The sequence below is a fragment of the Homalodisca vitripennis genome, unplaced genomic scaffold (assembly GCF_021130785.1).
Source record: "Homalodisca vitripennis isolate AUS2020 unplaced genomic scaffold, UT_GWSS_2.1 ScUCBcl_10507;HRSCAF=19434, whole genome shotgun sequence".
NCBI lineage: Eukaryota > Metazoa > Arthropoda > Insecta > Hemiptera > Cicadellidae > Homalodisca > Homalodisca vitripennis.
Genome location: NW_025786620.1, coordinates 7,151 through 18,319, shown reverse-complemented (window position 1 = coordinate 18,319; position 11,169 = coordinate 7,151). Strand labels below are relative to the sequence as shown.

The window sequence follows — 11,169 nt, the reverse complement described above, 5'->3', positions numbered from 1 at the left end:
AAACATCGGGTTTTAAAAAAACCAATTTTTTAAAATATTTAACTTATTGAGAATAAAATTTGAAACACAATTTGTATATCTTTCTATAGTAAACATAGTCAATATTTTGTTTTTTCTTCACATTTAGAGTGTTTTTCTATAAAGCAATTATGTATAATACACAATATGCATTTTTTTTATTTGAAGTGTATTAAAAAAATTATGTCATGGGATTGAAACTGGCTGGCTGAGACTTTAGAATGATTCAAATAGAACTTGAATGGTTTAAAAAGAGATTAGATTGACCGACGGTCCAAAAAACACTTCTAGGGTTTAACTTGATTTTAGTTACCTCTGTTTTTTTGTATTTACTAATATTTGTTTGGAAAACAAATTTACTGACTCTCTGAACCCCCAGGTGACAATTTTGCAATAAAATGAATGTGACTCATCTTGTGCAGTGAATCATCAACAGCCAGTGGCTTATAAGTAATAGGAAGTAGGAAAAATAATATAAACAGCTATAAAACACAATCACATATTTTATTATTATAGAAAATATGAAAAAGTAGAAAAATCTATATAAATAAAGGCTCTTAATTTCTTAAAGAATATAATACTTATTTCTACAATAAATTACACTTAACTACAACAATATTCCGTTTGAGATTAACACTTAAAATTAATGGAGATTAAAGATCTGAAAAAAAAATTTTTTAAGAAATAGAATTAACTCATGATCAACTAGAGATATATTTGAAACACAATTTTACGGTTTTATTGTAAGACAGATAAATTTATTTTTTTATTTTTTAAAAAGGCACTTGAAAATCGCAATGTGAATAAGGATGTGACTGAGTTATAAAAATCACATTACGTCAAATTTTTAACTATATAATAGAAATTATATTTTTATGAATATATTTTTTACCTTATAATTCTATTACATATATATAAAACATTTTCAAATTATGACATTGGATTCTCATTGTTTTATAATTTATCTAATACAAAATAACACAAATGGAGTTTAATTCTTTTCAAACAATGTACTCTTGCAGCATTAGCGAAGTTTTGGATTTATGATTAATACAAAAATTGCATCACCAAAAAAACTACATCAACTGGTCTAATCGTACTGGGCCTGTGCTGTCTCGTCGGCATCTTCCAGTTCTCCGTCGTATTCGTCATCGGGTCCAGCCTCCTGTTATGGCAAAAAATGTTTTTAGAAATCAATTACAATAATTAAAGAATCATCATGTAGATCCTTTGCTATCTTTTTATACTTCACCTATTACTCCTATAAGAATTTTGTTATCAATCTATTTTTAAACAAAATGTTCTGTAATTTCGTAATGAATATAAGATGTAACCACTTTATCAATTACTAATATTTCTGATAGATAAAAATATTTTTTTCTTACACAGATTTTTTGGTCTTAAGTGATTATTTTATGTAAATGTTATGTAATTACCATTTTGATTCTGCTGATCAATAACCAATCTAAAAAGCTACAAAAAATCATTTAATTAACATAAAAACTAAAGGCAGTTTAAAGCAAAACGTAAAGCATTGTAAAAGTGTTCAAATAGGCGGTTTTAGGATCACAGATTGGAGAGCAGCCTGAAGCGTTGATTTCCAAATTGTTAAAAATATTGCTGTCATTTAAAGGACTGTATTTTTTTAAAGAACTTAAGCCTTAAAACTTTTGCTTTTTTGAGAGCTAAAAACTTTTACTTTTTTGAGAGCTCGTAGTTTCTTAGATAAAGTTATTAAAAGTTTTGGCCCCATTTCCCACACATTGTTATCTCATTATGTTAAAATGTTATTCTTACAGCAATAATCTGTAAATTGCAATAGTCTGAGTATGATTGCAGTTTTGAATAAAGTTTGGAGAACTGGAAGTAAGAGCTGAGGAGAATGGGGCTGGTAGTATTAACCTGACAATTAATGTCATGTGTTGAGAAGAACATTGACACATAAATCAGAGGTACCGGTAATGAATGTAGAAACATTTCCAACTATTGTTGAAGAGATTATGATGAATGAAGTACTATCAAACATCAAAATGTTCACTTATTTCTATCAGCAGAGATTTATTAATACAATTAAAGATTTAACAAAGAGAAGAAGTTAACAAACCTGATACTGTTGATATTCAGAGACCAGATCGTTCATATTTAGACTCAGCCTCTGTAAATTCCATTTCGTCCATTCCCTCGCCAGTATACCAGTTGCAAGAAAGCCTTCCGCCTGAACATGGCTGCGAACTGTTCTGATATCCTCTTAAAGAGCTCTTGAATTGCCGTTGTATTGCCGATGAAGGTGGAGGACATTTTGAGCCCCATCGGTGGGATATCGCACACAGCAGTCTTTACATTGTTAGGTATCCATTCCACAAAGTAAGCTGGAGTTCTTATTCTGAATGTTCAACATCTGTTCGTCCCACTTCCTTCATAGACATAGCGGCCGCTGTCAACAATATTAAATATTGAAATATACAATTTAAAAGCATATGTGTAGTAAATATATTACTGGCATTTTAATTATAAAACAAAATCATACTTTTAAATTTATTAATCAAATTAGAATCCAACTGATAAGATGGACTAAAGCGTTAATGCCATTAAAGAGGTGTGAAAGAATTTAATTGTGGGTTGGAATCTACCTATATACACAAGACCAGGATCTATGGTTTTTTTTATTGTAGAACTACTGGTAGTTTATTTCAAGCTTATAATAAGGTTTTATATTTTTTAAAATTTAAAATCTATGTAAAGTTTAAATTCTGTGCCTTGCTGATTTTGAGTAAATATACAAGAATATGTTACATAATAATGTCATTCCAATTAATTAATAATAATAATTCTCCCTTTTATGAGTAGTTTTAACACAAAACTCAGCAAAATAAATATAAAAGAGACTTTTGTTTTTCTATTTCTGATATTAACAATAACTTAATGGAGTCAGTTGCTCTCTTATTGGGTAAGAGTATCTTGTAAGAAATTAGATATTAACAACAATTTTTCAATTTACATCAACAACATATAAAAAATAATATTCTTGCTCTACTGCAGCTCTCACCGGAAGATTGCGGCAACGGTAAGATATCTTCCATGTCGGGGATCGCAGGCCACCAATCATGTTCTTGGCATCGAACATCTGCTGTGTCAACTCAGGCACACAGTGAGAGCTCTGTATTGCTGGCTGCCACGAGATGTAAGTGGAGCGAACCCGGGCATGAAGAAGTGGAGACGAGGGAAGGGCACCATGTTGACTGCCAGCTTACGTAAGTCTGCGTTGAGCTGACCAGGGAACCTCAGGCAGGTGGTGACGCCAGACATGGTGAGGGATACTAGGTGGTTGAGGTCTCCATAGGTGGGGTTAGACAGTTTGAGCGTGCGGAAGCAGATGTCGTAGAGAGCCTCGTTGTCGATGCAGTAGCTCTCGTCTGTGTTCTCTACCAGTTGATGGACTGATAGAGTAGCATTGTACGGTTCTACCACTGTATCAGACACCTAGAAACCAAGGAAAATCAATGATTTTCATCTGGAAAAACTTGCAAATGCTCAAAATTGTACAAAAGTTTATGAATGTTAAAAATCAAAGAAAATTTTTCATATCAGCAAGAAGTAAAGAAAATGTACATGTTAAGAGGGAACTAAATGAACTTAATTTTAACGAAGCAGGATTTGGTAGGAGAGGAGAGAAGTTTAGAGTTATGACTCCTCAAGATCAATAACACTTATAACAATTTTTTCAATAAAATAGAGTGAAGAGAAAATATTTGAACTTAATATGTTTATGATGGAGAACATAGAGTTCTGGGATATACCAAATAGTAAAAGGTCAGATAAAGAGTTGAAGAAAATGTAGATATTAGGAAATACATATTCTAATATCTACATTTATTTTCTACATAACTAATAAGCTCAATTTCTTCTTTAAGAGAATTTTAAATAAATGGTCTTTACAATAATGATTTATATTAGAATAATTGAAATTAGGTAATGATTCTGAATTAGACTTTGATAACTGCATTAAACCACTGGATCATATGGGATTAAGACGTGTTCTGATTGATCACTGATATCTGGTATTGGGTAGTGAAAGGATCAATTTGGGATTATAAACTGGGTTTAAACAACTTATATTTAATAACTAAGGTTAGAGACCCTTTGAACTCTAAATGTGAGGGTAAGTCTCATATGGTTTGTATCGGTTATACAGCTTTAGTAATATTAATGGCTGCTCTTGCTAAAAGTATAATTGTCTTAGATATTAACAAACATTACTCCCCATCCATTATATCAAAACATTTAGCTATGATAGAGATGTGTGAATCCATCTAAAACTTAAAAATGTAAAATCCATAAGTGTGGAATTGATCTTCTGTGTCCATCTAACGGTTGCTAACATCTATTTAATGCTTACCATCTAAATAACTGGTACATTAATTATTACAAAAATCGAAACAAAGTGATCAAATAAAATTAATTGGTCAGTAAAAAATTATTATTTTAATTTAGTGAAAAAAAACTGTTTTAATTGTTTTTAAGAGGTTGACATTACAGCATTCAGAAATAAAATTCTTTCTTTTTCTTACCTTAGGCGAAGGCCATGACAGAATATGTGTTCATAATTCTGTCAGGATACTCCTCCCCGGATCTTGGATATGAGCAAAGTGCCCAACCCGGAGCCGGTGCCTCCCCCCAGGGAATGTGTCAATTGGAATCCCTGAAAACATCATCCATCATTATCAATCTCCTGCATATTACCATAGTTTCGGAATGATAGTCTAAATAGATTTTCTTCTGAATGGAGAAAGCTATGGAGTAGTTAAGACTCGTTAACCAATAACGCACTTTCCATCCACCGTTACACACCTATTACTGAAGTAGGTCGGTAAACTTGGTTAAGTAGGTTCTTCATCTTGTAACCATGATTTACCACATCACACAAGTCACTTGATGTTATTATAAATCTATAAAACCCAGGATAGTGTAGAAGATTTACAGCGTTTTGTAGCAGTAAAGCCATGACTGGCAGCCAGGTTCCTTACCATGACAGGGCAACAATGAAAGAGCAGTAACCGTTTGGAAACTCATTTTCTTTGAAATGTCAACCATTGCAGTTGTCTAAAAATGGATTTCTGATTGTAGGTTCAGGTTTTGTAAACCTAAATCCTTTTCTGAAATCCATTTTTTACACTTCTGACAAAAGGATTGTTTGTAGTTCTAGAGATTCATTTAATGTATGATTTCATTGTGTGTAAAGTATTTGCTGCATCATTTCTGGTGGTTAAGAGTAATGAACCATTTTTAGGCTGATATTCTCGCAAGGACATATAAGAAGAAATGAAACAAATAAAACAAAATTTTCCTATGAGAAGAACCCAACAAATCTGGAAATACGTAATGAAGGAATCTTAAATCAAATAGCAAAGCAGTATTTTGAAAAAATCTTAAATAATTATTGTATTAATTAAGAAGTTTAATTTGCTTTTAACATTGACTTATATTTTTATTTTATTTTTTAGTGTATATGTTTGAGAACATAATACAACAGAAAATGATATTCTTTTCAAAATGATCTCCCTCTTGTACAGCAATTCTTGTTCCTGTGTTCAAAGCAGCTTTCTTCTACATACTAAGTTTTAGTAATAACTTGATATTTGGCAAAAAGGCATACTTCAAACAATTTTCTTTATTTGGAAGTAAAAAATTAGGATTTGTGCTCTAATAGATAACACAGCGACGTAACTAGGGGGGGGCACGCGGGGCATGTGCCCCGGGCGCAAGTTGTTTGGGGGGGCGCCAACACGGCCACAGATTTTTCTAATAAAAATTGTTGAAAATATTTTTTAATGCGAGGTGTGTTGCAAAAGAAAATCATTTATATTTATTATTTTTATTTGATTTAAGTCTAAGAAAATGCAAAGTGAAATGATGAATGCTATCTGACTATTTACGAATCATGTTTACGGTCTGCATGAACTTGTACAGAAACGAGTATGGGCACACTGTGTTATCTGTGGAATGACTCACTAGGACGGCGCGGCGTCAGACACTTCCTTCCCCTCCCGGCTCCCACCCGCAGCTCCCCCATCCCTCTCACCGCACCACACATGCCACATTGCCACAAACACAACACATCGATGCTCGCTGGCCTGACCTTGACTAACAGACTAACTGCGTATGTTGTGCAGTTGTGCAACTACTATTGTTGACAATAGTTCATACTTTCTACTTCATTATATACATCATCAGTGGTTTCGGTTCACGTAAGTGGTTGCGGAGCTGTTTTCTTTGAGTGTTACTAGCAATATTATTTTCGTGTTTGTGAATATTAGTCATGTCGAAAAAACTGTCTGGTGCGGAAAATCGCAAAAGAGCTAAAGAGAAAAAAAAGAAGCACATCAATCCTCGTCTCTTCTATCATCATGGCTAAATGAAACAAACAGTAAAGGTAGGTAAGATAGATATACAGTACTTTGTTACTTTGTATTTATTAACTAATACAGATTAATGATTAACTTATTGGAAACCTTAAAAATATATCATAATTAACTTTTCTGTAACTGTAGCAGCGTAACTATTGATATGAATCTGTGTTTAAAAAAATATATAATTGAACACAGGTTTAAGCTTTCTTCTTCTTAAGCTATTTCTTAGAAACGCTAACAAGCAGCAAATCTAGTCATCGTCACACTTGAAGACGACATTTCGGCTTTAACCAAGAACTAAGAACGTCATAATTTATTTAAAAAAAATAGTATAGTAGGAGATGCTTTGTCGGCAGTATTGTTTAATTTAGCGTTAAACTATGCTTTTAGATAAATACGGCACAATTTAAACAGCTAAGTTCTACCACAAATTGACAAATATACCAATAATATTATTTTATCGAATGAAGGTAACTCGAATTTTTTATTTTTTCAGATGAAATCAGCTGTAGTACAAGTACGACTTTTGAAGATGGAGGGTCATCAGCTGATGCAGTCCAAGACGTGTTTTCAACTAATGCTAATCTTGGTACGGAAAATCTTCAGCTGGAAGAACTTCCAGTTGTACCAACGGTCACCCAGGATGACGTCGAGGGTTGAAGAGATCGAGATGTTTCAACCGGAGCAAAAGTATAATAATGGTACGTCTACGAGTTTGACAACTGATCCAACCCATGGTGAGTCTACTAAAATCTATTGATCTAAAAGATCCGGGGAAGTGGCCTAATACCATTTCGGATGCAGACAGATGTTTTCTCGTATCGAGATTATTGAATGAAGGGAAAATAGAACCTGATCTTAACAATACTTTAAGAGATGGGAGACAGTTGACTAAAGAGTGGTTTACAAAAATTATGCCTAATGGCTTAAAAGTACATCGAACATGGCTAGTCCTATAGCAAATCAAACAATTCCTTGTATTGTATCCCATGCAAACTTTTTTCGCACACTGAACATCAACATCCACATAAGATTTCTGCTTTAGCCAAAGATGAAGGGTTCACTCAGTGGAAGAAATTGAGTGAACGGATTCCTGAGCATGAGAACTCCTTAAATCACAAACATGCTTTTGTGCTTGGAAAAATTTAGAATCTAGTTTAAGTAAACGTTCTGGCATTGACAAAGAACTACAAGACATGATTGCACTTGAAGAGGCACACTGGAAGGGTGTTTTGTATGCTATCATTGATGTAATCTTACACCTAGCAAAAGATGGCAGCCCATTACGAGGCTCCAATGAAAACCTGGATTTCAGTGACCCTAGATGCGGTAGGTTTTTGAACACTATTGAACTAGTATCTCATTACCATGCACCTCTGAAAGAGCACATTCTTCGCCATAAAAAAGGCCAAGTCAGTTTACTTTTCGCCGCTCATCCAGAATGAATTTTTAGACATTATTGCAGGAAAAGTCAGAGAAAACATATTTTGTGACATCAAGGCTTCAAAATACTTTTCAATTATGTTTTGACTGTACTCCCGACGTAAGTCATTTGGAGCAAATGTCTCAAGTCCTTCGTTATGTGAAAATCACCGAACAGGGTCCGGAGGTAGTGGAGAGTTTTATTGATTTTGTAAAAGTTGGTGAAAAAACTGGATTGGGTCTTTCGCAAGAAATTTCAGAGAAAATCAAAAAAGATGGCTTAGATTTGAAGAACTGCCGGGCCAGTGCTATGACAATGGTTCGAATATGGCTGGCAAATACAAAGGCGTCCAATCTAGGATTCTTGCCGAAAACAACCTGGCTTATTTTGTGCCCTTGCGCGGCTCATTTCCTTAAATTTAGTAGGTGCAAATGCTGCTAGTATGTCAGGGGAGGTACAGTCATACTTTGGAACTCTTAACTGCTTGTACAATTTTTTTGCTTCCCTCGACCAATAGATGGGAGGTTTTATTAAAACATGTCCCTCTATCTCTAAAACTACCAAAGTAAACACCAGATGGTCCCGGACCTAAGAGGGAAGCTGTAACATAGTTTATATACAAGCATCTAGGGTAAAATTATAAATGGCTGTTAAATGACCTCAGAACCAGCCTAAACTTACCCTCAGAGTGAAACAAAAACTGAAGCAGCTAATCTTTTTGAAAAAATGTCCCAAGATCATGTTTTGAGTTTATAGATTCTCTCCTGTTTTTTGGTACACCAAGCAATTGGACCTCCCGCATTGACATTGTGAACAAGCTCTCTACAAGTGGAGAATATCACCATACATAGATCCGGCCAAACACATCAGTCGATTGGATCCTACTGAACTAGACCTCGGATATAGGGCAAACTATTTCAATACGCTGCAATGAAAGAAGCCAAAGAAAATGGCAACAAATCTTGGCCTTGATCCTTCATTTTCAAGAAGTAGTTCGAATAGAGAAGAAAAAAGCGCATGTTTGATGGAGGAATGCCGAAGATGGAAGCACCTGAATTTCTCAGAAGAAGAGAGAAATTTCAACAGCAGCTATTAGAAATCGTCGGATCGCATTCTTTGTGAGACTCAGAGAAAGAATTTCTATCAAACTCTTAATTCAAAACCATAAATTCATTTGTTTGGTTTTCTCAACGGAGCTAGCTTTTGGAACAATGAGTGGGGATGAACCTAAAGGCTTAAGAGCAATTGAATTAGCCTCCAAATATAAAGAAAAGACCTTGGACAAAGACGAATTGGCAACTGAAGTGGAAAAGTTTCCCCAAGATACCATGGTTTGGATTTAGTACCAAATTATCTCAAACACCAATTCGGATTGGATCTTCTGAAATTTTTGTGTGTGACACAAAAATGGAGGATGTATACTCCAAACATAATGACTGCCTTACGGAAATCTTCTTTGACAATTCCGGTTTCAGTGGGCTTCGAATGAAAGAAGTTTTTAGTAAACTTAAATAATAATAAAAAATTATTTACGGAATTTGACAGGGCAACAGAGGCTGACAAACCTAGGGATTAGATTTCCATTGAGCACCAGGTAGCCCTCAAAACTATGCTTCAGTGAGATTGGTCAGTACATTTGCTGCAAAGAAAAGCCCGAAAAGTTAAATTCCTAAAGAACAATTAAATGTTTAAATCAATATTTTACATAATTTACTACTATCATAAGTGTTTTTTAGTTATAAATGGTTGTTGTTTTTGAAATAAAACTATTTGTTTTTGAAAATTACGTTATTCATAATTATTTACCCAAATATATTTTAGGCCTATATACTTTGAACTTGAGGTTGAGTATTGTTTTAAGATCAAGATTCAAGAAATAGTATTAATGGTAGCGTACCCGGTACCGATGGACAACCACCCACACACTTTTTAAGAGGAGTTAATAAGGAATTAGTTTCAGTTCAATTTGGTGGGGGGGAGGGGCGCCTAAAATAGGTTGTTATGCCCCGGGTGCTGAATAACCCTAAGTTACCGCTCGCTTGAGATAACATAATAATTCCAGTACTCAAAACCATGACTCCAGAATTCTGAAAAACCAAGATTTTCCTTCTCTGAAATATTTATGGTCTCTCATCTGAAATGTCCTTACAGTGAAGGAGAAGTATCAATCATTCATACATTCAAGAATATTATTAGGACGGCACTACGACCTGAAGACAGTCACAATTCCTTCCGCCTCTTTGCGGGACCACATCCAGACACAGGCATCTTACCAGTTCAGCGCCTTCTGTGTAGTGCCCCTGTTAGCCCAGTTGTTGCCTGCTCCGCTCTGGCCAAACACAAAGTTTTGTCTGGCCGGAACAGCTCTCCATACACTCCGGATCTCACACTCTCCATAGTTCCTGGTTCCAAATCCAGCAGGATGGCTCTTGGCACGTACTTCCCACAGTTGCCACTCCTGCTCGCTACAACATGCACACGATCACTCTGATTTTAAATCTTTTCAAGTTTTAATGTGTGGATCTATTAATCTCTTGCTCTCGATAGATTATTCTGCTTCAAAATATTTGTCTAATTTCTCCCGCCCTATAAATGAGGCAGGTATGATTTTTAGTAAAACATTTAATAACTCAAAATGTACAGTGGAGCTGAGTCCTATAAGAATATTAATTATTAATTAAAGAAACCTGTTTAATATCTATAAATATGTGTTCCTACAATTGTTTGTTTGACAGCAAAATAACTAAGGTTATTGGTTACAGAACATTTGTACTAACAGTTTTGAGAATGGATGGATATTGAACCTTTTCCAATTACTAATTTTAATACTTTTGATTATGAAAGCTGAGGATGAGATAAGTAATAAACTATCAACGCTCCTAAAAAAATAAAGCAAGAAATCCAAAAGCTTACAGCTGCAGATAATATCCACTCAACAAAATTATACACTGTTGCTGGATGAGGATGTAAATAAGTGTTGGAAAACAAAACGTTTTAAACTTTAATTAAAAGTTTAGTTATAACTTACACCAAATTTATTCAATGAGTTACAACATTACTTTCCTTATATTTGTACAAGATTGGGTCTTTAATTTCTATGTGTACTCTGAGACGTCTAAACCAGAAAGCTAAGCAAGAGCGTTTTCTGCGGAGTCTGTGCTCCAAATAAAACTAAACTGAAGTAAGTGAATTACTTGGAAGAGGTTTTGATTGATACCAGATGACGTGTGATGTTTTGGACTAAAACGCACTTGAAGGGGCGCTGTGCCACGGCCGCGGAAAGTCGAGTGACTCAAGTGATGACCGGAAGCTTTGTCAATT

At 34.5% G+C, this 11,169-nt stretch overlaps 1 pseudogene; it reads right to left on the bottom strand.

Annotated features, from left to right (window-relative positions):
* Window positions 1-1,108: 1,108 nt before the first annotated feature.
* On the bottom strand, window positions 1,109-10,326 carry LOC124374845 (annotated as a pseudogene).
* Window positions 10,327-11,169: the final 843 nt, after the last annotated feature.